Here is a 27,031-nt window from a genome sequence, read left to right on the forward strand (position 1 = left end):
GGAAGCAGAGCCAGTAAAGAATACATGAGAAACTCAACCGAAATCCTAAATTGGAGTGCATACTTGTGACTCCGTTGTTTCTGTTTGTTTGTTTAAAATTCTATGTGACTCTCTCCAGCCTTCTTTCTGTACACTTCCGTGCCCACTTGCCTCACTTTCTCCATCCCCTAACACTTGCATTTCAATTCTTTTAGTTCCTTGACTGTTCCATGCCCTATATCACCTCTGTGACTTTGAACATGTTTTTCTTACTTGAGTGCTCTTCTCCTTTCCTCTAATCCTCTTTTCTTGGCTCACTCTATAGTTTCCCACCTAGCCATCATTTCCTCTGGAGCCCTGCCCTGTGCCATTCCTAAGCTCTCCAGGCCCACATTAGGTAATGCTTTCATGTGCTTCTACTTCCTCTATCACAGTGCTGATCAAAGCATTGAAATTGGACCCTTAATTGTCTGTCTCCACTTCTATATTATAAGTTCCACCAGACAGAAGAAATGTTTGCCTTGTTAATAATTGAGCCTAAAGAATCACAATAAAAGTTAAATACATATTAGTAGAATTGAATATTTTATTTTATTTTTTATTTTTTTTAGAATTGAGTATTTTAAAAATTATCTAGCAAACATAAAACAAAAAACATAGAGGCCCAAATTCTCAATCTTTATATTCATTAATGACATATATTCATATATGCCAATTTATATATCAATTATGACATAATAGTAAATAATTATATATAATATGTATAAATATATTTCTATACTGTCTATGTTATATACATATTCATGTTATTGTACACACATATGCAGTTGTCTCCCCTTACCCACAGGAAATAGTTCTAAGACTCCCAGTAAATGCCTGAAACCATGGATAGTACCAAATCTACATATAGTATATTTTTTCCTATGCATACATACCTATAATAAAGTTTAATTTATAAATTAGGCATAGTAAGAGATCAATAATAACTAATAATAAAATGGAATAATTATACCAATATACCATAATAGCAGTTATGTGAATGTGGTCTCTCTGCCGCTCTCAAAATATCTTTCTGTACTATGCTCACCTTTCTTCTTGGGATGAGGTGAGATGATAAAATGCCTATGTGATGAGAGGAAATGAGGTGAATGATGTAGACATTGTGACGTAGCATTAGGCTACTGTCAACCTTCTAATAATTTCTCAGAAAGATGATCACCTGCTTCCAGACTGTGGTTGACTGTAGGTAAGTGAAACCACAGAAAGTGAAATTGTGGATAAGGGAGGACTACTGTATGTGTACACACACACATACACACACACACACACAGGTAACAGACTAAGAACTAGGATATAGAGTTCTACGTGAAATTTTGTTCTTGAAAAGCAGAGTTTGGCCTTATGTGTGACACCCAAATACTTTGGGCTTAAATTTTATCATCTGTACAAATAAAAGGATGAGGAAAGTTTTATATTTCTTCAGACTTAAGATTATGTGGATCTATAAAAATAAACAATGGAGATAAAACTAAGGCTTATCAACTGCCAAATGTTGTAAACAGATTTTCAAAAACAAGGTAAGATTTGGGGTTGATATCTAATAATATGAGAGTATAAGTGGATTTCAAATTTCTGTCAAAAACCATTATTAGAAATACCTTGACTTTTAGGGAAAAAAATGTAATGACTGTGTTCTTCAAGTCTGACTTTGTATTTTATAAATGTTTAGTTAAGTCTAGCAGTAGACTTGTTCATCAAGATGATTAAAGCTCACTATAGCACAGAATAAATCAACTGCAGCTAGTTGGCACTGGTAAAGACCTAATGTTTAATATTAATGTAGGGCAAAATGAAGACTATAGATGCAAAGAAAATACTTGGATGTATTCAATGATAAGTTACTAATGTACTAGTACCACATTTCCAAATAAACCTAAGATGTTTAGCAAATATCAGAGGAAGTGGAAACCCTTTCAACTGATCTGGAACCAAAAGAGTACAGGTTGAGAAAGACCCGCAGAGATCATTTGATTTAATTGCACTGGAGTTTTGATCTTCTGGAAATACCCTACCTGTACCACTTACTTTTGAGTATCTGAGGAGGCTGGAAGCAAATAATTACATCTCTGGACAACTCTATCTATTGCAAAATGTTTCCTTTCTTTATCCTCCCTGAAGCTTCCATTCATTGGTTTTAGTTCTGCCACTGGGGTAAAGCAAAACACATCAAGTATCTCCTTCACATGACAGTCTTGAATTACTATTACAAATCAGAAATGAATTCCCAATTTTGTATTTCTATGTGACATAAAAATATAATGACAGCCCAAATCTTTTTGATCTGGATGTGAATAGAAATTTAATTTCTTTTTTATTCACGAAATTATAGAAATTATAGTTTAGCTTAAATTCTGATTCATGTTGTTTTTAAACTAAAGCTACCCTCTTTTAAGAGTATTACACCACCTTCTTGCCTCTTTTCTTTAGCCTGACATAAATCACCAGTCTAATTGTTCTTGTTCTTTGCTTCTTGGTGTATGAAAGGTAGGTGGTCAGTTTGTATGACATCTGGCATTAAATGCTTGCTGAGTTTCCTCTTTTACAGGAATAGCTTGATATATTGCACTGTAATATGCTGCTAGTTAATGCATGTTGGCAAAGGGAGTTGCTAGGAGGATGGTGTGAGCAGAAGCTACTTTTGCTTTCAAAAATGTGTTGTAATACAGGGTAAAAAGATAACAACCGTAAAATAGTGAATTCTTTGGAGGAAGACCAGACCTAATTTTGTAACGGTGGCCTAGAAAGTTACTATCTATATAACCTTCATTAAATGAGTTAATTTCACTCAGCCCTAGGGTCTTCATCTATAAAATGGGAATAATATTGACTTTGCAGGCCTGTTGTGATAATTAAAATGAAGCACTTTAGCACACTTCATCTAGCAAAATGCCTGGCTATTGCTTCTCCTGTTCAAGGCTAGTGCAGAGTCAGAAACTTTATCTCTTACCTCTGGATAGCTTTCTCAGGCCTCTTCACCCTCCCAAACAGTATTGCTGCCTAGGATACTATCCAGCCTCACATTCAGGTGTTCAAGCCAGGGAGAATTGTTTACTCTAAGCTCTTACCTTCTCCAATTTGATGATTCTGAAATGAGAGTTCTTTAATGCGGAGAGCTCCCCCAATGCTGAGACTTCCTCAGCATTGGTGAAGCATCAGACATCAACTGCACGGCCTTAGTATCCTCACTCAGGATGATAAAGGTGCCAGTAATTCACAGACTGATGAGGAATTAGATGTTTCCATGACCCAGTTTGTATGTCCCTGAGTAACTGAGGCTGCTTTGCCTCTAATAGTTTTCTTGATGATCTTCTTGGAACGGCTTTGGATGACAGAGGCCTAATGCAACTGCCCAGTTAACCAAGAGGAAAGAAACATGTATTGATCATGTGCCAAGAACTGTGTCAGCTCTGTGCCTCAAAACACTCACTGAGATATTCATGCATTCCTCCAGGTGCTCATTCATTTATTCATCAAAAGCTATTGCAAGTCACCTCTGGGGCAACTTGTGTGTGACAGTTTCAGAGAAGAATTTACAACACAGTTAAAAACACAATACAATGTGTAAAATATAGAGAAATTATACAGAGAAAGGAATTTCTACTCTTTAGGGTTGGAAGATCCTGGAAGAAATGACACAGAAACTGAGGTTTGAAAGAAAAAAGGCTTTCCGAGGAAAGAATAGTTCAGGCACGGGAAACCTACAAATGAAAATACAGGCGGCCTGGTCTGGCATAGCTTGTTACAGAAATGTCCATATGTTGATATTACAAAAGCCTGACATGTAGAAAGGGATTGTGAAAATAGCTTAAGCTAGAAAGGGAGTATTGTGTAAAATAATACTAAAGACACAGAATTTAATCTAGAACTATGAATTAAATATTTAAAAATAAATAAATAAAATTATGTTGCTTACCAAGGAAGGATGGAGGGAAACCTCATCATCTGGTGGCTGGGCTCCTCATCACGTTTCAATTCCTTTGCAGATTGAAATCACAGGCTTCCTGGTCAAAAGAAAGTTATAAAACAAATAAGTAATGTACAACATGATGGCTAAGGTTAACACCGCTATATGGGATATATGGAAGATGTTAAGAAATGTAAATCCTAAGAGTTCTCATCACAAAGAGAAAAAAAATTGTGTTATTATTTTTTCTTTTTTTTATTGTGTCTAAATAAGATAATGGATGCTTATGAATTCTATACCTGAAGCTAATATTACACTGTATATTAACTGACTGAATTTAAATAACAATGTGAAACTAAAAATATAATCAAAAATAAAAATTAAAAAAAAGAAATATAGTGACCTTAGTCCTACAATTGTAAGGAATTGAATTATACCAACCCTGTGAAAGAGCTTGAAAGAGGTTCGTGAGCTTCAAATGAAACATAAACCCAGATGATACCTCAGTTTCAACATATGAGACACTGAGCACAGAACCCAACCATGACATACCAGACTCCTGACCCATGGAAACTCTAAGATAATGAATTTGTATTATTTTGAAAATGAAAAACTTATTGTGATAATCACTTCATAATATATGTAAGTCAACCTAGTGTGCAAACTACTCCTTAAATGTATATAGTGATGTATGTCAATAAAACTGGAAAAAAAATCAGATTTTTCTTTCTTTCTTTCTTTCTTTCTTTCTTTCTTTCTTTCTTTCTTTCTCTCTCTCTCTTTCTTTCTTTCTTTCTTTCTTTCTTCTTTCTTTCTTCTTTCTTTCTTTCTTTCTTTCTTTCTTTCTTTCTTTCTTTTCTTCTTCTTTCTTTCAAGAAAAGCAGAGTGCCACATGCAGCACCTCATTTGGATGTGTCTGGAGTCTTGGAAGCCTGACTATCCTATGTTCTTTTATACTTGAGAGCTTGTCTGGAGATTTTAGCAGGGGAATGCAGCTACTCCCGATGGGAGAATGATCCTCCTCTTCCACCAACCAAGTGCACAGCTTTGCAGCTTTGGGAGGGATGTGAATGGAGTGGTGAGTGAGGACAGGGATACCTGCCTTGCCAGCCAGATTAGCAGAGTCAACCCTAGCAATTGATGGGGTGACAGATGACACAGCCAGACTGTCCTCTCATCTAGACTTCCTTTATATAAGCATACAACCTAAGATCCATTTGAGAATTGGATTTTGCCAGCAGTGGAATGGATACTTTGTGATATACAGGTGATGGAGGTATAATTTGTAATATGGGGGAAGAGGATTCTTCGGTTAAAAACAGGAGAGAAATCCTATGAAAAGCTCTCCTCAGCAGTTTATTCATAAAGGGCAGTGACAATTTAGACTTAAAAGGGCAGGACTTGTCTGGTAAATGTTAAGGCATCCTCATTTTGCCTAAACCATATACTCTTCTAATGAACAAGAAATTATATAAGATGAAATTTTATTTAATATAACAGAGTTGACTTTGACTTTTTTTTTCCCATCAGGAATCTGGACATGTGTGTTTATACATTTTGCAGGGCTAATAAAGAATTGTAAGCATGTAGATCAGATTTGCATTCCACAATTATTACCTTGATCACAATGCAGAAGATGAATTTGTGGGAGGTGAGGCTGGAGGCAGATGAATTAGTTAGGAGGCTATTGGAATATTCCCGGGGAGAGATAATGAGGGATTATACTAAGAAAAGACACTGGGAATAGAAAGGAGATTATTAGGTTAAACAACAGAAACTTCCAGAAAATAGAAAACGTAATGGAGAAAATTTAGATGTATTCTGTCTAAAGTTGGTATAAGCCATCTGTACTTGATATCACTACTACTTTTCAATACAGCACAGAGATTCTGGTGAATTCAGTAATTTTAGAAAGAGATAAAATGTATACAGATTGGAGGGATGAGACAAGTTTGTGATTACAGATGATGTAATGAGATACACAAATACACAAAAAAATCCACAAATTATTAAAATTAAAAATATAGTCCATTAATATGCTGGATACAAGATGATGTTAAAAACCAACACACATGGGATCCCTGGGTGGCGCAGCGGTTTGGCGCCTGCCTTTGGCTCAGGGCGCGATCCTGGAGACCCGGGATCGAATCCCACATCGGGCTCCTGGTGCATGGAGCCTGCTTCTCCCTCTGCCTATGTCTCTGCCTCTCTCTCTCTGTGACTATCATAAATAAATAAAAATTAAAAAAAAAAACCAACACACAAAAGATCAACAACGTGCATCAAAAATAATTGTGCCAAAGACCATGCATCTACTCAGAGATTCTCCCCACAGAGCTATCTCCCTTTTCCCCTTACATCTAAGAGTGGCAAACCTCTCTGCCTTTTCATGGGCATCCTGTCACCAGACGCAGAGAACTATACAAGGAATAGTGGTTTCTCTACACTTTAACCACATTTAAGCAAAATGTCCTTTATTAAACTCTCCTGCTAGGACTGTGACAAATATCATCCCTTCTCAAGATGATGAGCCAACATGGAAATTCTATCCTTCTTGTCTGTCATTGGTCCAACAAATACTTGTTGCCATGTGACCCAATTTTGGCCACTTAAATGGAAAAGAGAATCTATTAATTAGCTTCTGGGGAAAAGTTTATCTACTCATTAAAAAGAATCAGGAAAAGATGGTTCACTTTTTCCTTTCAACATTGTCTTAACTTAATGTGGATCTACAAATTTCTGAACCGTCTTACTATCAGTATATGGATGAAGTTGCCCCAAAGAAATTGTTCAACATTTTGAGAATGAGACAAAAAGAAAGCAAAGGACTGGACTCTCTTTATCTAGTGATGAAGAAATATCAAAGACACAGGAGATGAAGCAGAAGAAAGAAAAATTATAGAAATTAAGAAAGAAAGAAGAACTTCAAGAAAAAAGGATGTGGCCAGTATTAGGCTGTTGAAGGTGTCAGTCAGGTAAAGTCTGAGAAGAGACTATATAATCTAAAGCAAAATAGTATATGATTGGTATCATAGAACTTTCATCAGCTTGAACAATCAGGCTATTTTGGAACAGCTGATTGATTTTAATCAAGTCTACTTCCTGTATATGAACATTATACCTATGGCCAAAAGTAAGATCTGGGTTTCCACTCCTGTGTATATTCTCCCTCCTGATCTCTGTCTCCTAAACCCCCCATTACTAGTACAGTGTCACTTTCCTTTAGGGCTTTTACTCTCTAACTCAGCGTCATCACTGTGAAGGCTGTTTGTGGCTCTGGCTCTTGCTTGAGTTGTAGGTAAGCGACTCTAGTAAAATAAATCCTGTGGTAAAGAGCAGGAGTCCTGACCAGAGCCAGAGTATTTGGGTACTCCACACTTCTGATGACATTCCTGGTTAAGGTTCAATTCACTAAAACCGGAAATCTAAATGTTGCAGCAGGGCAAGTGGTTTGGGGCTTGTAAAGAAGCAGATAAGAAAACAATTCTTTGGGGAGGATGCTCAGAGGAGAGTCTAGAAAATATACTGTCAAAGGAAAAAATGGTATATGCTTTTCCCTCTCTTTCTCCCTCTCTCCCTTTCCTTAGTTTTTAAAATTAATCTTTTTAAATTACTAATGCCTGTACAATACTTACAGATATTTAGAAAAGAACCTAAGCTTTCCTAAATTTTTTTTGCACTTCTTGGGATTTGTTTCCTTTCCTACATTACATTATTGAAGGGGCAGGTAGGGTAGGGTCTGAAAAGAGATTCAGATCTGAGGAAAAAGCAGTTGTCATTGAGCAACAGCGCTGCAACCCAACTGTTAAGACTTGAGAAGTGAAAGAGGACGTATCACAAGGATGTGTTCCTTCTCATCCTCTATTTTCTTCCTATTTAATATTAATATTATTCCCATTCTGCTTCTCCTTCACTTTGCATACTTTCCTTTTCAGCTTCAGTGATGAGTCTCTGGCGCACAGGCTAATTTCCCCAGTATTTTAATCATTTCTGCTTTCTCATTTTGACCTTTCCTTCATTTCTAATTGACACCCCCAGACTGCTATGAGAAAATTAAGTCACCTCCATTCATTTCAGAGGGCCGAAGTGGGTATTGCTCAGTCACAGATTTCTCCATTTCATTTTCTTCCATAACAGAGGCCCATCAAGATTAGTCAAAGGGAGCAAGAAATGGGTGACCTATTTGTCCATGGTGATTAAAAATTTAGCATATGGTAACCGCACATTTACCTCGTTTCCTAAGGGTATGAGATGTTTCACGGAAGTGATTTTTAAAGATACTTCTTTTCAAGCACCAATATTTAAAAGAAATAACTTTTTCTTTTCAAATGCAATCTTTATGAGACTGATCATTGTGTAATGCACTTACTAAATAGCAGCCTCAATGCATATGGCAGCTGGAAAAGGAAAGCAGTGATGATGAGCCCTCCGCTTACCTGCGTTATTTTCTTAGCTCTGATGGCCTCTTCAGGTCAAGCTGTGCAGCTTTGAACAGTTACTTAAGTTCTCTGAGACTTGTTGGTTTCATCTAAAAAATGAGAGCTTTAAATTGATGCATTTCTATGAGCTTTTTTCACTCTTGTATTCTGTGATTTAATTTTGACCTTTTTGTTATTATGAACCTCAGTTACTATCATAATTGTTTTTTTTTCCCTAGAGATGTTCACAATGTCAGAAATGGAACACAGAAATCATCTTGATTATATCTAAGATCAGAACCAGATGGCTGACAACTCCCTCCTGAGTTGTTCATGGTAGGCAGCTCTGGATCACATGTACCATTAGCTCTATCATGGTCCTGCCGGCCACCACATCTGTTGTTATTTCAGTTACTATTAGAGTAATAGGTATAGAGTTTATGGAATAAATAAACTTTTTCAATGAAGGAACAAATGAATACACATTCCTCCATGATATGCAACCAGCCTGGTACCCTCCGTAAAATACTTGTGTCTATCTTGTTTCTTTTACCTTCTCATGAAACAGTCATTTATATCTTTATATAATTCTCAATCCACTTCAAATAACTCTTTTCTCTATTGTCTAATATGAGGTTATTAATCTGCCATGAGTTGAGAAGTCAAAACTCACACTACTTGCTGAAAGTATACATAAAGTAAGTATCAATGAGTTCTGAATAACAGACTAACACTGTCTTACGGATAATGTACTTTCATACACTTGGTACCATTTTTGCTACTTTATTTGTTCTTAAAAACATTTCAGATAATTGAAGTTGCCAAATAAGTATAAGGTTGTCATATTAAAATATCACAACACTCCTGCATCGAAGCAGACGGATATAACTTGGTTAGTTTACTTTTAAATAGAACTAAGGTCCAAAAATATTAAACGATTCAAACACTATGTATAATATCCATCTTTTTAAAAAAGATTTTATTGTTTTTTTTTTTTAAGATTTTATTGTTAAGTAATCTCTACACTCAGCTCAGCCTCGAATTTACAACCCCGAGAACAAGAATTGCATGCTTCACTGACTGAGCCAGCCAGGAGCCCCTGTGTATTTATCTTAAAAGAAATGAACATCATACCCACAAAATATCAAATCTGTCAACCAGAAATTAAATCCTAACCCCTCTAGTAGTAGAGTGAAAAGAACGTGGGTTTAGGAATCAGGCAAGTTATGTTGAATCCCAGAGAGAGGTTCAAAGGGGGTTATCCTGGGCAGTTACTTGAAGGGCTTTGGGTTTCTAAGATCTCACCTATGAGGCAGGGATGAGAGGACCCATCTCCCAGGGAAGGGGGAGTGGATACATTAATTACCTCTTTTACTAACACATAAAATGTTATCCAGAATATATTAGTTTTCCCTCTTTCTCTATGACTATCCCTCAAAGATGCACGTTACTTTGAAATTGCTTCTAGAGAGCAATTTAAAATATTCTTGAGGGTCATAAAGAAGTTTATAAAAACATAGTACCAACAAAGGAAAAGCCACTTAACAGGGTTGAAAGTGAGAGGTCTAGCCAATGTGAATGCAATCAAAGCATCAGAAAATCTAAACCAGCTCATAAAGCAATGTTAGCTGTCAAGAGAGTAGCGCAGTGTTGTGGCAGACACTTGAATGTGGAGTCAGAGACTTGGATTTGAAGCCCAGTCAGACAGCAACCCTTATCTAGTTTGTGATTTTTGGACAAGTCGCTTGATCTTTTTGTGTCTTAGTTTCCTCATCTATGCAATAGAGATATTAATATCTTATATCTACTTCACCAGCATACTGTAAGGTGGGTAAGATAAGTCACAGATTTCATAAACTAAAAGTTCAGGGTATTATTACCATAATGACAACATCCCTCAATCAGCCAGTATATTTTCCTCATGCCTCGTCTTAATAATGATTTTTCCCCCTACTTTTACTATACTCTGAGTGGTTTACAAGGAGTATTCACATTTTAAAAAAAATTATGTGACTTCTCTGTGATACATGCCTAGTTCTATATTGCACATAGTGGATGATTCAAAATAATACAAAATACAGACTGCTTCCAGGAAGTATAAAATATAGATGGGAAAACAAACTTGAAAAAGAGAAAAGTTAGTCCCACGGTTTGAATTCATGGTCTCTCTCCTTACTTCACACCAAGACAACTCCAACTTGGGTCAAGGACCACATGAAACCCTAAGTGATGCACAACTTGGTTTTATTATAAGTACTGACTTTTAAAGAGGCATCTGGGGAGAGTATAAAGTTTTCTTCCTCTTTATGGCTCATTGTCTCCTTTCATTCTCTGTAGACAATATAGTATGGCCCGATATCATAAACATGCTTCTTAGATATTTCCTAACTCCTGGAAGGTCAGGTACAAGTTGAAGTAAAGAGGGAATGCAGTGAATGGCTTAGGCCCATTCTGCTTTTTTTTTTTTTTTTTTTTTTAATTTATGATAGTCACAGAGAGAGAGAGAGAGAGAGAGAGAGAGAGGCAGAGACACAGGCAGAGGGAGAAGCAGGCTCCATGCACCCGGAGCCCGACGTGGGATTCGATCCCGGGTCTCCAGGATCGCGCCCTGGGCCAAAGGCAGGCGCCAAACCGCTGCGCCACCCAGGGATCCCCCATTCTGCTTTTAATGGTTAGAAAAGCATGGCTCTGACACCAGAAAGGCCTATATTTTACTGATCACCTCTGAAATCTTGAGTAAATGTCTTAACACGTCTTAACTTTGGCTTCCTAGGATGATTGGAAAGATTAAATGAGATAATCCATACAAAGCCCTTGACTGGCACACTCTAAACATCCAAGGAATTATAGCTGTTAGTAACTTTGGAGAAAATAACACTCTCTTCCTTTTCTAACCACTACAGGGGCAAAATCTAGAAGGAGAGGCAGGACTTGGATGGATCTAATGAAAAAGGAGACATGGACTAGGTCAATTAAGTCAATTCCTATTTTGAGCCTTAAGCTAAAAAATGCTTTGAATTTTTTTAAAGTTTTGACTCTTAGAGATCCACTTATTGTACAGTCCAGTGGCGATGAATAATTTTGTACACACAGCATTCTTTATTTTTGTCAGAGTAATTTTGGGTATACCTCATAATGCATTGTGATTAATTTTGCTTTAGGTAGATAATTAATTATCTTTTCAAGAGATTAAACATGCATTTTCACCTGTAGAAGATTTTTTTTATATCTAATATTTCTTTCTTCATTAATGTCATATTATTTTTTACATTGTTGAACTGGTGGACCACTTTTGGAGTCTCTGTTCAACGTTTTTTTCAATAATTTCATTGCTGCTACCATTTGGGAGGCTTTTTTACATTGATTATTTTTCCTGCTTTTGGTCCACATATTCTGCTTTTTTGTTTGCCTTGTAATTTTTCATTGGATATTCCACATTTTAAATTTTACATTGTTAGGTGCTACACTTTGTTGTGTTCCTTTAAATAATATTGATTTTCTGGAATATTGTTTGGGATCATTTGGTCATTCCTAGATTTACGTTTAAGTTCTGTTGGGATTCTTTAAGTGCAACTTTTTTTTTTTCTGGGTTAATTTAGTCACACTACTCAAATGATGCCTTTAAGGACATTCTTTCCAATACTCCTTGTACTGAGGAGATATTTCCTGCTAACTGGTCATCTGAAAACTTGGAGTATTGTTTAGCTGCTACTTTTTGGTGGTTTCTTCTCTGAACTTGGGTAGTTTTCTCTTGTGAATGTGTGTATCTGTACTCAAGGGTCATCCCTATAGATCCCCCAGAGCTTACTGCTTTTTTGTGCAGCGCTCTTTTCTCCAGTACCTTGCCTCTCAAATTGAGTATCCTTGGCCTCTCAAAACTTGACCCTTTGAGTCAGATATATTGTCCAGGCTCTTTTTGAGGCCACGTCTTCCTCCCTGCCCTGTGGTTTCAAAATGGCCTCTAGGCAGAAAGTTGGCAGTCACTTGGACTCCTCTCATTGGCTTCCCTTCTCTCAAGGACTGCAGTCCTGTGCTGCCTGTGATGCAATTTCTGGAAATCATTGTGTCATCTATTTTATCTAGTTTTCTGATTGCTTAAATCAAGAAGGTCAATCTATTTCCTGTTACAGCATCATAGTTAGGAGCAGAAGTCTACAACTCTGCCTTTACTCTTGAATGATTGATTAGCTGTTCATTCAGCACTTTTGCACATATTATTTTATGCACTTGTTGCAGCTGAGACATTTGCAGTCAGTGTATTTATCTGCTTCCATAATGTCATCAGTGCTAGGGAGATCTTACCTTTCTTTAATGTTGATAGTTTCATAATGCGAGCATTATGAATGAGGGGGCTTTGTCTTATTCATCTTGCCTAGCATTATAGGAATGTGGTTTTAATGCTTGTATGTCTTCAATTCTTCTTCTGGATTTGCTCTTCACTGGAGGGTTAATGCATGTGGAGGTTGGTGCTCTATGTCCAGATTGTAAATAGTTAAGATTTCCATCTCATTTGCCAATATTTTCTTCAGCAGACCAATGCATTATTTTCCTGATAGTCCATCCCAACATTTTACTGCAACTCGAGATTTATACTGGGTGCAATGAAAAATTATACTTTATATTTCACTTCCGTGTTGGGGGTCTGTAAGGGCTAGAGATGAAGGCCCATTCTGCACCACTATTGCATTCACAGACTTGTACTGTCTATATTTATGTGCTCTGAAGAATTAGTTGGATGATAGCACCTGAAAAACACTTTTGTCTTTCATTTTAGTTTCATTTCCTGGTGTCATGGCAGATGTGTGCATGTTCCCTTTGCTGTTGGCAGGTATCATTAACCACATTCACCTGTGTTTTCCCTGCAATTTACTTCTTCTGTTCTTCTTGAAGTAAATGTCACTCATGGTTTCTGTAGCTCCCATTGGCCTAAAGTGTATAAAATGCAAGCGTGAGTCCTGAATTGCTGACTGATTTGAGGTTATTGCAAGCAGAAGATCAAGGGGACTGTGACATAGAACTGGGGGCAAAACTTGGCAATAACCTTGGACAAGTCCATTAACCTGCTTTGGCCCGAGCTTCTGTATTGGTAAAATGCACATGTTAACCTTACGTCACCTCTTCATCTATGACAGTTTAAGATTCTAGCTCTTCTTGATGGTTCTATTAGTGGTTAATTTGTACATTGTTTCGTGAGTTGTTTAGAGATTTTTCTTACATGTATACTTATTGACTGAACCACTGATTAATATTTCATGTATCTATCTATATATTGGACTGAAACATGTAGATGGATCATTATAAGATCATTATAAGCCTATGCAATCTAATTTCAGATGGTGTTGCATTATGAAAACAGACTGGCTTCCAAAATGAATATAAAAGTAACCCAAATATTTTCTTTAAATCCTCAAGACTAGGAGATTCTCCAAACAAATAGTTCAAAAAAATATTTCTTAACATATTTTGTTTTTCTCCAGTTCTTTATCTTCATAAAACTTTCTGGAGACTCTCCCTCCCCCAAATGCAGAAGGCCCTATCATCCCTTACTTCCTTTTTTTCCCTTCTTTCCTGTTTTATACATATTTTTCCTGACTTTCTCAACTGCCTAGTTTATCTCATGTCCTCAGTATTTTCTTACCCTTATTCTCATACTCTGTCCTTTTTCAGTTCTTAGGTAAAGAGTATAAAAGGCAGGGAGGCGAACAGTGAATGTTCATCTTATAGCCACATTCATCTCTAACTGATGATTTTTTGCAAATAACTATGAAAGGGCAGGAATAATTCAAGGAAGTCATAGTAGGAAATGTAAAAAGAGTTCCTCAGCTCCTCACCTGAGTCTGAGAGAGACACAGGAGAAATAAAAGAATATACTTCTAAGTAGCAACCCCTTCTCATCTCCCATATTCAGTACATCAAAATGCAGGGGGTCATACATCTTTGGAGCATCAAGCTGGCCATACTGCTCATTATTTCTACTAAATATCAGAAAACTATGGGACCTTCATGAGTTAATTCCAAAATAATGGAATATTTAAGTGCTTACTTTTAAGTAATAATTGCCCTTAAAGAGCCCATTCTAAGACAAATTATTTTTGAGCTTGAGAACTCTAGATAGGCAATATAATCATTCGTTAGATTTATTTAAATTCCACTTCTTGAGAGCATGTTGAGTTGGACAGTTTCGCATTAAGTTTATCCTTAGACAGCCTGGGTGTCCACTAATGGGTATATATTATTGAATTATCTGCATTGATATTCCAACTATTTAGCCCTTATTTGGCTACTAACATTAAACAATGAAGGCTATCTGTCCATACAAAATATCTCTGGGGAGAGAGCTAAATGCATTGTTTTGGTGGCTTATTACATCAGAGCTGGCAACTCTGACTAATCTTGCCATTATATTGTTAATTTTATCTCTGCATTCAAGTAGAAAGAAGAGGAATGGAAAAAAAATGTTATGTCAAGAATTTCGTCCTTTTTATTAAGAATGCATAAGGAAAACTCTCCCTGAACATTACCCCGCTTCCACCTCAGTAGATCACTGAATAGATTTGGATCCCATGGTCATCCATAACTGTAACAGAGCCTAGAAAGGAGGAGAAGGGGATTCATTCATAAGCCATTGTCTGAGGCTGTGAATATTGCTTCTCTGAACTGCTTGGTTGTTTCTCTAAAGGAAAATAGGGGAATGGCTCTGGAGGAGACAACCCCTACTGGATCTGCTACATCTCTCATGGAAGTAGAGAATCATCTTTGAAAGATGTTTACTTAGGAAAAAAAAAAGGGTGCTATTAAGTTCTTGTAGAGATTTACTAGTAAGTGTTGACCAAATAGTCTCCTCAATGTATAGGAGCAGGAGGAGAAAGAGGAAAGGGACAAGAAAGCAGGAGTATCTATGGAGAAGTAGTGCCACTGGGACTCTGGTGGGTCCAGAGTTCAAATTTATATTTATCTGTAGAATTCATCATCCATTCTACTTTATATTCCAGTACTGTGGAATTATTCATCCATTCTACCTTGCTGATTCTAAGTATTAAATTTTAATCTGAGTCCCTTAGCACTGGCATCACTGAGGATTATAGAGTGACTACTGGTATATCCCCCCCATTTTTTTTATAAATTTATTTTTATTGGTGTTCAATTTGCCAACATATAGAATAACACCCAGTGCTCATCCCATCAGTGTCCACCTCAGTACCCGTCACCCAGTCACCTCCACCCCCCACCCTCTTCCCCTTCCACCACCCCTAGTTCGTTTCCCAGAGTTAGGAGTCTTTATGTTCTGTCTCCCTTTCTGATATTTCCCACACATTTCTTCTCCCTTCCCTTATATTCCCTTTCACTATTATTTATATTCCCCAAATGAATGAGAACATACAATGTTTGTCCTTCTCCGATTGACTTACTTCACTCAGCATAATACCCTCCAGTTCCATCCACGTCAAAGCAAATGGTGGGTATTTGTCGTTTCTAATGGCTGAGTAATATTCCATTGTATACATAGACAACATCTTCTTTATCCATTCATCTTTCAATGGACACCGAGGCTCCTTCCACAGCTTGGCTATTGTGGACATTGCTGCTATAAACATCAGGGTGCAGGTGTCCCGGTGTTTCACTGCATCTGTATCTTTGGGGTAAATCCCCAGCAGTGCAATTGCTGGGTCATAGGGCAGATCTATTTTTAACTCTTTGAGGAACCTCCACACAGTTTTCCAGAGTGGCTGCACCAGTTCATATTCCCACCAACAGTGCAAGAGGGTTCCCCTTTCTCCACATCCTCTCCAACATTTGTGGTTTCCTGCCTTGTTAATGTTCCCCATTCTCACTGGTGTGAGGTGGTATCTCATTGTGGTTTTGATTTGTATTTCCCTGATGGCAAGTGAGGCAGAGCATTTTCTCATATGCATGTTGGCCATGTCTATGTCTTCCTCTGTGAGATTTCTCTTCATGTCTTTTGCCCATTTCATGATTGGATTGTTTGTTTCTTTGCCTTTTTTTTCAGTTTTGTAAAGATAAATATAAGACTGAAATTATAATTCTCTAAGAATTTGGAAAATACAGTGGGGATGTGGAACAAAATGACATGGGACATTTGAATGTGGGAAAATTTTCTCTCTTGGGAGAAGTAGATTTTCTGGAATGCTGAAAAACTAGAGGTAGAGATGTAGTCAGAAATATTTGGACACTGAATATACTTTTACACCTCAGCTGTAGATATGGCCTCATTGTCTTTGAGTTTGTTGGCAAGAGCCCAATGTTTAAAAACATTCAGGTTTCAGTGAATAAATTTAGTGTAATCTCTTCTAGATGGAGATGTAAGCCTCAAGTATAAAAGACATTGGTGTAGCAAGAATAGTTTCACGTCTGGTAAGACCCTACGTTGTGTGTGGACAATGCCACTCAGCCTTGCTCCCCCAGTGGGGCTCTGTAGTGGGAGAAAAATCTACTAAAATGTGTGGTTTTTGTTCCAGCCCCATGTGTCACCTCACTTCCATTAATATATTTTACCTGTGAGGAATTAAATGGTGAAGTAAATCTAACCATATAAGAAATCTCATGTGTGTAGTTCTCTCCTACTTGCAAGCCTCCAGGAACATAGGTTGCACAAGTGAGACCAATGACATGGTAGACTGTGTTGTCCTGTCTTCTCTTCTCAGGGCTAGGTTTTCTGGTCACGCTATTACACAGTTGTTTGGGAGTAGGACCACACTAATAAGGAACAAGGCATACTACTGGGAGGATTCCAGAAAACATCTTATTGACTAAAATAATTGATTATGTTAGTCTCAAGGAGTATATGAAATGAGTTCTGAGGAAAGAGAAAAAGTAAGAAAACTTGGGAGACGCTTGCAGTGCTGATAGCTTATTTCCTCAAAATCACCCACCAAAATCCTAATAAGAATGGATATGCCTATTCACCTTCTCGGAATGTTAGGGCAAAAAAATTCTGTTTGGGAAACACTGAACCAAGCTTGTGCTTGCAAAAATATAGTCCCAAACTCCAAAAGGCAGACTTGTGTAGACAAGCCGGGGTGCCTTCTGGAGTCCTAGGCTGCAGGGTGGGTGGGTGATATATGGCAACAATGGTTCTAAATCTCAGCAACCTTGTCCTTCCAGTGTGGTTTCTTACTGCTAATAAAGGAGCAGCCTGTCTCCACCTGAAGGATTTTACCACCTATTTAGCTGTGAATTTGGAGCAGAAATAACTTAGGAAGAATCTAAGAAATGTGGGCTTTAACCAAGGGATGCCAAAAGCCTGTGGGAATAACATAAGATCAGGAGCCTAACCAAGCAGAAAGCAACAATCTTTATTATAAAGCAAAGAGCAACTGAAAATTGAAAGGCATGAGCTATATCAACCAGTTATAGATACAGCAGGAAAGGAAACCACACAGAAGGATGCCATGTGGAAAATGTTCTGTGAGCTTCTTAAGGAAACATAGAGCAGAGAGCATGGTGCAGAACTAACATCCTACAGGCTAATTCTTGCTGTCAGGTTACGATGCCTTGATTTGCAGTGATTGTCAAAGACATGAAAGTCACTGGAGTTCATCCCCACTCCCGCACTTCAAATACATCTATCCTAGTAACTTCACTGACAGCAAATAAGGCAACATTTCCTGCCATGCTCTGAATCTGCTGCACTGGGAGAAAGCTCTGCCACCCAGCCACTGAGCATCTGAAGCTTTGCCATTGAATATGGTAGCTTATCGGATGTCCTTTGCTGCTGCTTCTTCTGTGACAGAATTATGTTTAAGCACAAGCTAGCATAGTATAGCTGGGGAAGGATGGGGGCCCTAAGGAAAGCCTTTAATTACCTCATAATTTTGCATGTGGCCAGTATTGTAGTCGTGGGGTAAGAGCTTATTTGGCTGCAGTGAAACATTTTATCTTAGTGACAGGATAAAATACATAAAACAAAAACTCTATACACATCAGACAAGTAGCTGTGATTTCCTAAAGAAATGGCATCTTTAATGGACTGAAAGTATGTCTCCTCTCACCCTCAAATTCATATGTTGAAGCCTACTCCCCAAAGTGATGTAGCAGGAGGGGGTCCTTTGGGAAGTGGCTAGGCTTAGATAAGGTCATGAAGGTAATGCCCTCATGATTAGTGTCCATACAAGAGTCACCAGGGAACTTGCTCTCTCTTTGTGTTCTCCATGTTATGAGGTTATAGGAGAAACTGGAAGTCTGCAACCCACAAGAGGGTTCTCACCAAAACCTGACCCTGTCAGCATTCTGATCTCTGGTTTGCTAAGTCCAGAATCGTGAGAAATAAATTTCTGTTGTTTATAAGCCACCCAGTCTGTTGTATTTTCATTATAGTGGTCTGAACTAAGACAATATCTGAAAACAAACCGTCCGAAATATAACCATCAAGTTTGTGTGTCACTTTGGGTCTTCAAATAGGGAGATGAAAACTAAAAAGCATTCTTAGACAGGCAGTTGGACTCTTTTTACTCACTCACACTTCTGACATCTTTTCCAGCACTCCTTCACCAATTCTCTGACACCAACTAGGTGTTCTATAATTCAACTCAGCTCTGTCACTAACTACCCAGACTTAGCTTAGACCCTACCAGTTAAGGGTTCAGTTCCACAAGACTACCTCCTCTGAGATGCCACTCACAAATGGGATGCCCAGGATACCCACACTTCCGTCTGGTCTATTGCACAATTCAGGGTTTCTCCAACCCTTCCCCCATGCTGTCTCAGCTTCAATAATTTCCTAGAATGTCTCACAGAACTCAGCAAAACACGTTACTTACATTCATTGGTTTCTTATAAAAGATACAACTCAGGAATAGCCACATGGAAGAGGTACATAGGGTGAGGAATGGGGGAGGGGACACAGCTTCCATGGTCTCTCTAGGCACATCACCTGCCCAGCACATCAATGTGTTCACCAACCCAGAAGCTCTCTACACATCATTGCTCAGAGTTTTTATGGAGGTTTCATTTTATATGCAAGATTGATTATATCATTCGCCACTGGTGATTAACTCAATATGCACCGTGTGACCCAACTATGGTCAGACCAAGTCTCAGTAACATGGGGTACCAGGTGCAGCTTTGCAGGTGGGCAGAAGTCTAGTTCTCCTTAGGTGCTGTTCTGTGAAGTGTCTGCTGACTGATAAAAATTATCTTACCAATTGAAATGTTATTAAAAACCCAAATACATAAAACAAACTCAGATATTTTTAAACATTTTATTTTGAAATAATTTTAGATTCACAGGAATTTTTCAAAAATAGTGCAGAGAGCATCTCACATAACTCTAAGATAACCTCAAATATCAAAACTGGGAAATTGGCATGAGTATAATCTATAGGACTTATTTATTATTAAGGTTTAGTGAAACCTTGTAAATACTGGCTTGAATAACAGAAAAGGTCTCAAACACTACTGGTTTCTTAGTTTTGAAATGTTTTGATGCCTATCCCGATACTCTCCTATACTATTCCTTAGTTAATAACCAACTGAAGGGAAAATGTTCTTGGAACAAGGTTCTTTATTTATAATAATGGATATAGATTCATGTTTCAAAGAATATTATTGATAATTTTGTGTTTGTAGGCTAATACCTCATATAATTTGATTAGATAACCAGCTTATTTTTTTAAAATTTATGATCTGACAGATTTCCTAGGATTAGAAAACATCCCAGTCTTCCCTTCTAGTGTTTTATGTGAGTGCCTGCATCATTAGTACTATCTTCAACCAGCCAGTGACTTTTACGGAATCCCAGAGGGGAGTTCTCAGGAGTGCTGCTGTGTGCAGTATACTATACCGGGTGCTCAGCCATGGACCAGAACTGTCATGACAAATACTTTCCTCCACATTGTTCAATTTCCTCTCATTATAAATACCTGGAGGGCTGCTTTTATCTCAGGCTTTTACAAAACATTTTTAAAAAGTGTTAACATGAATTAATCCCTCAAACTATGGTATATATTTAGTATGCATAATTTTTATATAAAGTCAACCTAAGCATAAATATATTCAGCAAGTTACAGGGACCGTGCAGATAGCTAGCTCTACTGTGGGAGATAGGGCCTTAAAAATGTCATAATAAATACTCCTTAGGTATTTGCTATGTGCCATACATTACCACGTTTAGTCTTCCTGGCCTATCTATGGGTAGATATTATAAATTTTCTTTTATAAATGAGGAAATAGAGGCTTTAGGAGAGTAAATTGTCCTACATCACAGAGCTAATAAATGGAAGATCCAAGATTTTAACTTAAGTTGAATTTTTAAGAAGTCAATGCTTTTAACCAATATTAATAAATTCCCACAGGATATTGGGGAACCCCTTATTCTGGAGGGGCTAGATAGTCTCCCTGAGGCCCAAATAGGTTCCTGCTTATCAGGGGATGTCTGAGAGCACATATTGATCGAGTGCATGTACTCTTCTGAGTGTGTCTCAAAGTCTCAAATTCTCTTCTTACAAAAACTATTCAAAAATACGATTTTAATTTCTTTTTTTTAAAAGATTTATTTATTTATGAAAGACATAGAGAGAGAGAGAGAGGCAGAGACACAGGAGGACGGAGAAGCAGGCTCCATGCTTGGAGCCCGACCTGGGACTCGATCCCGGGACTCCAGGATCGCGCCCTGGGCCAAAGGCAGGAGCTAAACCGCTGAGCCACCCAGGGATCCCCCGATTTTAATTTCAGAATCTTCTCCCCCGACTACTACTAACTCACCTATATTTCTTAGGCTTTTCCTAAATGCTACTGCACATAACAAAGGATTTTAGAAAATATTATTTCTTTCATGTTTTTTTCAAACTGTACTGCCCACTGCAAACATTACTGAGTCATCATAGAAAGATATTTGATTTTTGTCACCAGTTACTATCACAGAGCTCCTAAAATCCTTAGGACTTCCTAAGTGATAAGGAAGATAGGAGCATTTTTTGTTCTGTTGTGATTCTTGGCAGTGCTAGATAGCTTCAGGATGGGGACTGGTCACCAACAAGACCAAGCCTTGACTAGAAGTTTGGAACTTGGGATGCCTGGGTGGTTCAGCGGTTAAGTGTCTGCCTTCAGCTCAGGGTGTGATCCTGGAGTCCAGGGATCGAGTCCCGTATCGGGCTCCCTGCGTGGAACCTGCCTCTCCCATTGCCTGTGTCTCTGCCTCTCTCTCTCTCTCTCTCTCTCTCTCTCTGTCTCTCATGAATAAATAAATAATTTAAAAAAAAAAATAAAAAATAAATAAATAAATAAATAATTTTTATTTTTTTAAAGAAGAAGAAGTTTAGAACTCTCAGCCCTTTGTCCCAATCTGTGGAGAAGGAGAGAAGACTGGGAAAGTTAACCAGCAGTAGCTAGTGATTTAGTAAATCTTGCATATAAAATGAAACCTCCATAAAAACTCTGAGCAATGATGTGTAGAGAGCTTCTGGGTTGGTGAACACATTGATGTGCTGGGCAGGTGATGTGCCTAGAGAGACCATGGAAGCTGTGTCCCCTCCCCCATTCCTCACCCTATGTACCTCTTCCATGTGGCTATTCCTGAGTTGTATCTTTTATAAGAAACCAATGAATGTAAGTAACGTGTTTTGCTGAGTTCTGTGAGACATTCTAGGAAATTATTGAAGCTGAGACAGCATGGGGGAAGGGTTGGAGAAACCCTGAATTGTGCAATAGACCAGACGGAAGTGTGGGTATCCTGGGCATCCCATTTGTGAGTGGCATCTCAGAGGAGGCAGTCTTGTGGAACTGAACCCTTAACTGGTAGGGTCTAAGCTAAGTCTGGGTAGTTAGTGACAGAGCTGAGTTGAATTATAGAACACCTAGTTGGTGTCAGAGAATTGGCGAAGGAGTGCTGGAAAAGATGTCAGAAGTGTGAGTGAGTAAAAAGAGTCCAACTGCCTATCTAGGAATGCTTTTGGTTTTTATCTTCATAGGACATATCATCTATTTGAAGTTCTATAGACATCATCTATTTGAAGTACTGTAGATATTAAGTAGGCTGAAAGGAAGACCTGCCCCTGTACTAAAAGGTGCTCCTCTTTCTGGTTTTCCATTGTTCTAGCTACAGCAGCTTGGGGTAAGAGGTGGATGTTTTACTCTTTCATATTCATTCACTGTTCCATAGGGTTGACCTAGATTCTGTGCAGCCTAAATCTCATACAATTTGATGACTGCTCCTTAAGAAATGTAATACAAAAACATCTTACATTTGAACAACATGAACACATTGGCAAGGCTCCTCCTTTGTCTTAGAAAGAGGCCCATGTAAAGGTGGAGCTCAGAAGCTTAAACTTCAATAGCTTCATGGTGTAAACAACATTAACTTCTTTTGGGTAATGCTGATCTTCTGACATGACAGAGCAAAGAGAACATGGAAGAGGCATAACATTGATTTCAGAACCTAAGAATTCCCTAGAGTAGTGGGAGGGAGAGGTCAAAGCAAAGGGAATAGAAAGCCCCTGAGGCAATACCCAGGCTCTAGCAATGTCCCTGGCACTCAGTCGGCAATGTGATAAATGCTATTGTCTGCATAAATGAGCACAGACAATTTCCTTGATGGGTCTCACAGTAGATTCATTTGACTGAATAATTCATTAATTCTGCATCAGTGAATTATACAGTTTTTAAATTAAATCTTTTTTATAAAAGTCCATATTTGTCTATTTTAAACATGAGGCTAAGACTTTGACTCTGTGATCATTCTCTATATCCCCTATATCCAAGATGTCAGATTGGTGTCCTTGCCACTTCGGAACAATCAAGTCCATAATAGAGATCTGCAAATCCACATCCAAATATGATCAAACATGTCTGATATATAGAAGGACATGGTGAGCTATGAAGTACCTCTGTCCCACAAAATAATGCACTCCCAGAAAAAGTGGATTATGTCTGAGGTTTAAGATATTGTGGTGTCCAATTTATTCACAATATGTTTTCAAGGCAAAAATCCAAGGTTGTGTAAGAGGAGGGATAAAAAAGAGGAGGGATAAAAACAGCATTTGAAACTCAACAAGCTCCAGATCATTTTAATCAAAATTATTTCCAGTCACTGTCACTTTTGAGCAGCCTTTTCTGCCATGAGGCATCAGGCCAATGCAGTCAGGTTCCTGACAGTTCTCTTCATCAATCCAGGAAATATATAGTAGGCCATTTGCACCATCTGCTGCCCAGGTGCCAGTCATTGGAAGGCAGATAGGAACCCGGGAAAGCATGTTGAATGCCATTTGGAAAAAACCTGAAACCTGCTTTTGGTGGGGGGGGGAACAACAAAACAAAATTGGGAGCATATTGAGCGTGAGAAAAACAGAGACTCCATAAAAAGAGCACTAAGAAAGCAAAAATAGATGTTAAACCTCTAACAAATCAAATCAAAAGAAATTCTTCTACTGCCTTTTAGCCAATTTGATATGATTTCTGCTTTTGGAAATCATAAGAAATATAATATTCCCCAGGCATTTTGTAGTGGTTGATATTATACTCTTTATGTGTATAAATATCTCCTTATAATAATATTTGTGTACCCCTCTTTTTTTAGAATGGGAACATAAGGGAAGAAGTCCCTGCTACAGAATATCCTAATCCTGACCTCATCTCAGGCTGTAACAAATCTTCACTGCAGTTGTTCTTCTGAAATAATTATGGTCTTTATTTAGAGACTATTTGAAGTGTGATTTTTACACAGTTGGTGTTAGAAATGCTGGCCGCCTTGGTTTCCAGCGATGTGGCCATTTCATCTGCCACAAAATGAGATTGTCTTACTTTTTAGGAATACAATACAGTTGTCTGAGAAGTTTTCAGACATGGCAGACCTCTGATGGAATTGTGCCAGATTATATGGAAGAGTCACAGTATTGTCTGTCTTTGTGTACTGTTCAAGTATCCACGTAATTAATGCAGTCGAAGGAGTTAGTAACACTCATCATATCTTCAGCACTGGAATAAGACTAGAGTGTGTGGTTAGTAAAATTTTCCCTTAGCATCATTTCATCTTTTTAGGGCTGCTTCTGCTTTTAATGGGACTCATTCCTCTCTCACCTCTACTTACATTTACCTTCCCATAGAAGTTGTTTATCTATTGGTTTGTTCCAAGGAAATCTTACTTGGGGCGTAAGAGAGATCATAGAGATCTAGGCTATGTTTCTCAAACTTGAGTCATATATATCATCTTTTTTTTCTTTACATCTTTTATTTATTTATTTATTTATTTATTTATTTATTTATTTATTTATTTATTTGAGAGAGAGAACCAAAGAGGGAGAGAGCCCATGAGCCGGGGGAGAAATAAATTCTTAGAAACATTTTTTCTTTAAAAGTAATTAATAATAGTGTATTGTGGAAAACCTATTATAAGTAACCACCATTGGAATTGGAGTTGTTGCTTTGAATATATATATATATTTTTTTCCCAAATGGCATATAACATGTGTATAATTCTAGGGTTATTTTTAAAAAATGAAAAAGAGCTTTAAATACACTAGAATCCTGTGAATCCATTTAATATGTTGACAAGCCTATCTGATATCCCCGATGTTGGCATGTCTTGATGTCAAAATGACCATTATCCTACATCCACCACTGTATAATATATAGTCACCACAGAGCTTATAATAGTTATAAGCATACCAAATTCAAAAAGACTTGAGCCATAGCACTGAGGAAAATATTCACAATATGAGAATCAATTTGACTTTAGCAAAACAGATTTTCACATTAAATTAATGTTGTTAATTTGACTTTTATTGGTTTTGTAGTTCCTTTGTATTTAATGTGTAAATTTGTCTTTGTTGTATTCATGGATAACAACCATAAGCAGATGGAGCTTATACCTAGCTTTATGTTTAGAAATACTTATGTAACTTCATAATAAAAATAACTTCAGCTCATCTTCAAGATCCAGAACTACTTTTTTATTCTTTAAAAGATAATGGGGCACCTGGTGGGTCAGTCAGTTGAGCAACTGCCTTTGGCTCAGTTCATGATCCCAGGACCCTGTTTATGTTTATGTTTTTATGTTTATGTTTTCTTTTACCTAAAAAAGTTCTACATACATTTAATTATTAAAACAGAATGTAACAGATGCCAAAGCTAAGACCTGTTATAAACATCTGCATTTTTTTGCAACTCTGTAGTAAATCTTGCTCACTGCATAATTTATTCCAACCTTTTTTGTCAAACTTTCAGCAATATTTCTGAGTCTTCCGAACATCTTTGCAAATAGAAGAACACATTTTAGTTTATTTCCATATTGCTTTTCATAAAATATTATTTCAACCATTTTTACTATATCAGGAAGAACATGTGGTTGCCCAATGGTACACAGCTTTTCCTTTTTGATTTTTTTTTTTTTTTGCTGCTAAGCAGGAAACCTTAAAATCAACTTCTAAATATTTATATATCAACATGGATGGAATTGGAGGGCATTATGCTGAGTAAAATAAGACAAGCATTTCAGAGAAGGACAAGCATTTTATGGTCTCATTCATTTGGGGAATATAAAAAATAGTGAAAGGGAGTAAAGGGGAAAGGAGAGAAAATGAGTGAAAATATCAGTGAGGGTGACAAAACATGAGAGACACCTAACTCTGGGAAACAAACAAGAGGTGGGCAGAGGGTTGGGGTGACTGGGTGATGGGTCCTGATGGGGCACTTGGTGGGATGAGCACTGGGTGTTATGCTATATATTGCCAAATTGAACTCCAATAAAAAAAATAATAAATTATCATGAAGTTTAAAATTTTTTTAACTTTGAAATAATTATACACTCACTAAATATAAATTATAGACTCCTAAATTATAGAAATTTTGAAAAATAGTCTAGAGGTCCCATGTAACTTTCACTCAGCTTCTCTCATGGTAACATCTTATATAACTCTATTATAACATCACATATCAAAACTGGGACATTGGCATTAGTACAATCTGCAGGCCTTATTCATTATGAAAGTCGAGTGAAATTTTGCACAGATGAGCCCGCATATATAATGACCTGAAACATTACTGAACAAATAATTGAGGAGTGTGTCATGATCTGGCTGCTTAGTTTGTGAATGTTTTCCTGCCTATCATGATGCCTTCATAGTATCCAATACCTAATCAACTGGGGGAAAAATCTGTATTTGAGGCAAGGTTCTTTATTATAATGGATATTAATCATATTTCAAACAGTTTTATTAATAATTTTTGTTTCTAGACTGAAATTTTGTGTAATCTGATTAGAACACTTTTAAAAGTTTGATATGTGCATGACAGTCTTCCTAGACTTAGAAAATGTGTGTGGCACCTGGGTGGCTCAGAGGGGTAAGCATCCAACTCTTGATTTCAACTGGGGTCATGATCTCAGGGTCCTGGGAACAGTCCTGCATAGGTCTCTGCATTCAGTGGGGACTCTCCTTGAGATTTTCTCCCTCTCCCTCTCTCTATGTTCCTCCCACTGCCCCTCCTCCAGTTGCACTCTCTTTCTCTCTAAAATAAATAAATAAAGCCTCAAAAAAAAAAAAAAAAGAAAGAAAGAACATGTGTCAGTTCCCTCCTTTTATTGTTTTATACTAGTGCATGCACGAGTGTATTAACTTTTATTTGGAGTATTTAATTAAAATTAGATATTTTGGGCACCTGGGTGGCTGCTAAGCATAGGTCATGATCCAGGGTCCTGGGATTGAGCCCCACTTTGGGCTCA

At 37.5% G+C, this 27,031-nt stretch overlaps 3 long non-coding RNA genes across 4 annotated transcripts in view; 1 reads left to right on the top strand and 2 right to left on the bottom strand.

Annotated features, from left to right (window-relative positions):
• Positions 1-1,115, bottom strand: part of LOC111093405 — a 108,721-nt gene extending 107,606 nt beyond the window's left edge. For both annotated transcript variants that reach the window (XR_005381346.1, XR_005381344.1), the window contains exon 1: positions 1,067-1,115. This is a non-coding gene — a long non-coding RNA (uncharacterized LOC111093405). The remainder of the gene's footprint in view (positions 1-1,066) is intronic.
• Positions 1,116-1,194: 79 nt separating this feature from the next.
• The window catches only part of LOC100684547, a 55,583-nt gene continuing 29,746 nt past the window's right edge, over positions 1,195-27,031 (top strand). Inside the window, exons 1-2 of the long non-coding RNA XR_005381608.1 lie at positions 1,195-1,556; positions 8,601-8,697. This is a non-coding gene — a long non-coding RNA (uncharacterized LOC100684547). The remainder of the gene's footprint in view (positions 1,557-8,600; positions 8,698-27,031) is intronic.
• Positions 23,385-27,031, bottom strand: part of LOC111093360 — a 64,394-nt gene continuing 60,747 nt past the window's right edge. The window contains exon 4 of the long non-coding RNA XR_005381609.1: positions 23,385-23,597. This is a non-coding gene — a long non-coding RNA (uncharacterized LOC111093360). The remainder of the gene's footprint in view (positions 23,598-27,031) is intronic.

Source organism: Canis lupus, chromosome 30, assembly GCF_011100685.1.
Source record: "Canis lupus familiaris isolate Mischka breed German Shepherd chromosome 30, alternate assembly UU_Cfam_GSD_1.0, whole genome shotgun sequence".
NCBI classification, from domain to species: Eukaryota; Metazoa; Chordata; class Mammalia; order Carnivora; family Canidae; genus Canis; species Canis lupus.